Genomic DNA, 6,000 nt, shown 5'->3' with positions numbered 1-6,000 from the left:
TTTTAGATTTCTTCTTAATTCAGAACCACTAAAGGTCCGGTTTCTTCTGACAGGTCGGCGTTGTAGTTCTAGTTCATTTACGTCACACTAGAGCTGCAAAATGGGCTATTGGGGACTGTCTGGGAAATATCCCTGAGGATGATCCGAAGACATGCCATCACAATTTTGATCCTCTGCAGAATGGAAGGCACCCCCGCTTCGGTAGCCCGACAACCTGCATGCGAAGTCGAGGACTTTACGGTAGAACAGTTTAACGAGGACCAATACCGCACACCTTCAGTCCCTACGCAGACTGATCCAAGTGGTCACCCACCAGCACACTGACCGCAGCCAGTGATGTTTGACTTCGTTGATCTGCAGGGAACCGTGTCTTAACGATCAGTCCGCTGCGGGACCGGCTTTACAAAACGTCAGCTTGAAGCGGAAGCTAACCCCTGATTGGTCAATTTGTGAGTTAAGCAGCATGCGTCATCGAACACTCAGCTTGAACGACAACCGACGTCTGAATCAACTGCAGTTGGATTGCAACGTTGGATTACAACGACAGAAGCAATGGCGGACAACAGCCAACAGAGCATTGAAATCAGCCAATATTTTGATTTGAACATTAAGCATAGCTTCTTCTTCTTCTTCATTTAGCTAAGCTATAATGCGTTTTTTTCTGGGAGAATGTCATTTTTTGGTTCTCTATAGCACTTGTCGACAATAAAAAAATCAATACAAAATCAAAATAGAATATTTTTTTACACCGCCATTAACGCACGAGGAATACGGGAAAATATCTGCGTTGAAACGACTGCTCACGCTGAACTTACAAGGCAGTGTTAGAGCCCCTGAATTTGACTGATAGTATAGGAGCCTTAGGCAGTGTTTTGTTGGCGTCAGGGTATGTCACTTCCACTGACTCCCAGACAAGGTGCTTGTCTTAAGAAACCAGGCCTTTATATTACGGTGTGTAAGAAAATTGTAAGGATAAATAAAATTTTTAAATAAGAAATTTAAATAAAAAAAACTACGTTCATTCACAACATAAGTAGTTAATAACTCCTTTCACCACTGAAGTTCTTGCTATACCTACGTCTTTAAGACATAGTACGCCGTATGATTTCTGTTTAAGATCTGACAAAAGTATAATATTTTCTTCTTTTCCGTCATCTCATAAAACGCACTTTTCCAGATTTAATTTATAATTTTATTCTTCTTATGTTTAAGTCTATTTTTTTTGCAGAAAAACAATAGAAATTAAACTTCGCGATAAATTTAGGTCACATCACTTAGGAAAAAAACTAATACTTGCATTTTCAGTCAAGCACGGACATCTAGTTAAAATTTAATGCCTCTAACTAGTCGGAAAGTGGTCGAAATTTCAATTTTTTTACATATTTAATTTTTTGATGATATGGTTATATAAATTCTCTAATAGTAGCTGTCAGGAAATGATTGAAACGTATATTATCATCCTGCATAGGCTTCCGGTAAAGATTTAAGTGTTCTAACTAGACGAAAAAAGGTAAAAATTTCTTTCTTTCTTTCTCTTTCAATTTGACTTCAGTCGTGCAGTAGACTGATCGTTAAGACATGGTTCCCAGCAGATCCAAAGTCAAGCATCACTGGCTGAGGTCAACGTGCGGGTGGGTGATCACTTGGATCAGTCTGCGTAGGGTGTGCGGTATTGGTTCTCGTTAAACTGTTCTATCGTAAAGTGCTCGAATTCGCGTGCAGGTCGTCGGGTTACCGAAGTGGGGGTGCCATCCCCTATGCAGAGGATCAAAATTGTGATGGCATATCTTCGGGTCATCCTGAGGGATGCTTCCCAGAGCGTCGCCCATAGTCCATTGTGCAGCTCTAGTGCTACGTAAATGAACTACAACTCTTTGACTTCAATTGACTTTTTCAATTTCTCTGGATTCTTTTTTTACTATAACTGACTTTTTCAATTTCTTTTATTTCAATTTTTAAAGCGTTTTAAAAGAACATACATAAAGACCATCAACGAGCACCTAGTGTATGTTACTTAACTTTTTGAATACAATTTTTTCTTTTAATAATGAGTGCTTCTTTCGCTCGCAAAATGTGCAGAGCCACTACACTAAATCAACGCGTTCGTAAACCTCAGAACTCTAAGAATATATTTTTATTACTCTGAAAAGCGGATAATAAAACTGTTCTCTTTTGAGTAAAATCCTCGTTTTAGTGGTTTTGTGGCCAATCAAATGAGCAGGAATTAAATATTAAACGCTTAGTACGCCTACTCTCAATTTGCTGACGCGTGCACATAAAATGATTTTTTATTTCCCTATTTCCTTTCAACATTTTGTTTCACGCAAAATGTGTCATTGGAGAGGATTTAATGCTTAAGATACTAAGAAAACTAATTTTTATAGTTTATTTCTTTCGAAGAGTGAATCAGGTTTTCTTTATCTTTATTTTAACTGCAGCTACTAAAATTAAGTTTACGATTAGTTAAAATAGTTTCAGCTAAGCTTAAATCGAACCATTCAGCTCGATATTCATTTAACCCAAATCTGTTTATTGTCCAAAAATGATTTGAACTTGTATTATGAAAAATGCATAATATACGTCATAAAAAAAAGTTATTGTAAGTTTGAATTTACTGTGAATCAATTTTTATTTTTTTATTTTATGAATTATCATTTTTTATATATTTTTTTATATTTATATTTTATATTTAGGTCCCTAAATGGGTTTTTTCCAGATAAACATAGGTCATACGCACCTAGATACTCTGCTGGTATTTATTTGTGTGTATATTATTTTGTCAGACTTTGTAATAATATTTCGCTGTGTCCAGTGCTCAGTATTGTACCCAAATTATTGAATTTTATATTCTACAAATAAATTTCTAATAGACTTAATTTGAACACAATTCTTGGTAAAATGAAAACCTTCTTTTCATTTAACTAAATTGTAAACTCTCTTTTAAATATACAAAAAATTAAAAAAAAATTAATTTAAAATTATAAAGATTTAGCTACAGATAATTTGAACTATCTTTGTAATTGTGGTGAGTATAAAGGCAACACTTTTCTTAATATCCTACATAATCATGTTTTTTCCGGATATCTAGATATTATTGATAAAGATAAAATTTAAAAAAAAATTCGTTTTGAGGCTCTAAATTTAGACCATCTTTTCAAATTTCTAGAAATAAGGTCATTTCTGTTTTTTATTAAAAATCTTGATAAGCTTATTTTAAAATTATCTTACATGCATAATTTTCCAGTTGAAGATTTTTATGAATTGGTGAGAAAATATTGTAAGATTTCAATTCCGTTAGGTTATTAACTCTTCATTTTAATAAACAGAGACAGAAATAAATTATAACACTTATGGAATTAAGTGAGCGAGTGGGGGCCATTTTTGGGAGAGGAGATGTGGAGTTGGTTCGAAGAAGTTGAAATGAGAACACGGACTTTTGAACGTTCTCTCGCTCGAGATTTTTTATATATTATTTCATGTGTTGAATATGTGTGTGTGTATTTGTTTGTGTTGTGGAAACGAAGAGTTTGAATAAATAATAGTTTCCAACCTGGACTATTTATTTGTGCCACACATTACAGACAAATATATTTATTGGAAGTTCTACCGAGATCGGGAGAAAAAAGGTATGTGTTCTCATTTTGTTTCACATCCCAGGCCATAATATTTTCGAATAAATTTTCCAACCTGGAAAAAAAATTTAACACGCCCGTGTTACAAAAAAGGGAATTTATTGTGAATACATGTGTATTGTGAATGTTGATATTACATGGATATTGATTAAGTTTAAGTTATTCTTATCATAAGAATTAATAATATCTTGGTATTCTCAACTTGAGAATTTTTGTTTTTATATGGTATTTGTTCTGATATTGTATTTTACTAAAAATAGTGATTTTCATTGATATGAAGGGGATGTGGATTTGAATTGTTTATATGTAGGAAGAAAATGGTTAAGAACGTCAGTTCTAAACCTATTCGTTTGACATTGATTTAGATGAAATATTTTAACGAAATCTGGTTTTCATCTAGTGTAGATTTATTTTATTGATAGTAGGCTAAAGTGACCACATTTTCACTGAGACAAAGCGGGACAAATGGGATGAAATGAGAATTACAATTTAGTTATATATATTTTATTGTATACATTCATATACTTGTACAAAAATGTATTTATTATTAATTATCGGTGACTATAAAAATATTTGTAAAAAATAATAATTTGAACATTATGATTTTTAATCAAATTAAATTTTTTATTTAAAAAAAATTATGATTTTCTTTCACGGTCATATTTTTGATCCGAGTGAATACTTTGCAATAGATTCGGATCATTTATTAAAATGTCGTGAAATATTTCACATGAATTGGTCAAATTATATTTTACACTTAAAATAGATTTTAAAATTTTAATGTTCAACTGCGTTTTTTCAGTTGTCCATATTTTATTGATACTAGAAAAAACAAGTTCTGTTGCTGCATTTGTTCCCGGAAGGGAGAGCGCGAATTCTACAATTTTCAAAATATTTTGATAAGGAATATTATTCTGTTTAAAATGAAGGAATAACTCCGTCCATTTTTTGTCTGTTTCCACATTTGCAGATAACCAACATTTAATTTTTTCATCTGTAACATATCTTTTTACCAATGACACCTCATCAAAAAGATCATTTTCGCAAATATTATTTTTCGGAAAATGGTTACTAATATATTCAAAAGATTTTTCCACATATTCCCATAAAATCTCCTTTTTTAATGTCACCCAATGAAAATTTTTAACATCTTCGAATTGAACTGTCCATTCTTCAAGATATTCTAAGCAGTTATTATAGAAATTTTTGACATGGTTAAAAAAATCAGGTCGTTTAATGGCACCTTGTTCTTCCAACCTAGTGATGTCTTTTCGAATAATTAAAGGAATGTAATCGTTATCAATTCTTTCTCGTAATTTTGTTTTTAAAATATTGATTTCATTTGACACTTCCGTAATTGAAATTTTGTCCCCTTCAATAACTTTCACAGCATTGTGAAATAATGTAGCTTGGTTGTGAATGAACTGAAGCCAAATTTGTGATGTGCCATTTTCAAAAAAGAGCTGCAATATTCTTGGACATTTATCTTGTGATAAAAAGTATGATTTTAATGGTTCGTATATTTTTAAAATATTTTCTACAGCTGGTAAAAGAGCTAGCCATCGTGTTTTGCTGTAACCAAGAATTCTTTTATATTCGATTTCTGCGATTTCACAAAAATCCTTCAAACTTTCAACACGCACAGTATATATATAAAAATACGAATAAATTTTTGCAATAATATTTTCAACATCAACTGGAAGTAAGTCAGATGCTGTTTGAATAGCATTATGTAGAATGTGAGCTGCACAACCTACTCCAATAATTTTTTGGTTCAAATGTTCGTTAAGTTTCGTAAAAACGTTATTGATGCCTCTTCTAGCTTTTCCACCAAAATTTGCGTTAGTGTTATCCGCACAATAGGCAATAATTTTATCGTTCAAATTATTCTTTTTCAAAATAGTACTTATTGAGTCAAAAATTATTTGTGAAGTTTCACCCGGCAATGAAACAAAATCTAATATTCTAATTTTAATTCCTGTTTCCGGATCAAAAAATCTAACAATTGTGGGAAATAATTTTAAATCTTTGTGGTTGGAAGCATCAGAATATATGGATATAAATGAGCATTTTTCTAATTCTTTCTGCAGTTGTGAAAACGAATATGGTGAAAAAATATAACAAATAATTGCTTCGGTTTTTGTCCTTGCACATGCAAATTTTTTGTCGAATAATGTTTTGATCATTTGCGACGTACAATCCATTGATCGGAAACTTTGATTGTGGTTTATGGTGTGGAAAGCAAATAGCCCTTCCGCTAATCCTAGCTGTTTTTCCGTGTTGCCAAAGCTAGCACTGCGAAAAAACTGTTCCATTTTAGACGAAGAAGCGGCATTATCCAAAAATCTTTTGTGCCTCTTTGTCGCTA

The sequence above is a fragment of the Parasteatoda tepidariorum genome, chromosome 3 (assembly GCF_982258835.1).
Source record: "Parasteatoda tepidariorum strain Cologne lab strain chromosome 3, Ptep-v5.0, whole genome shotgun sequence".
Classification (NCBI taxonomy): domain Eukaryota; kingdom Metazoa; phylum Arthropoda; class Arachnida; order Araneae; family Theridiidae; genus Parasteatoda; species Parasteatoda tepidariorum.
The sequence above is the reverse complement of the archived record's forward strand: the minus strand, read 5'-3'. Positions refer to the sequence as shown.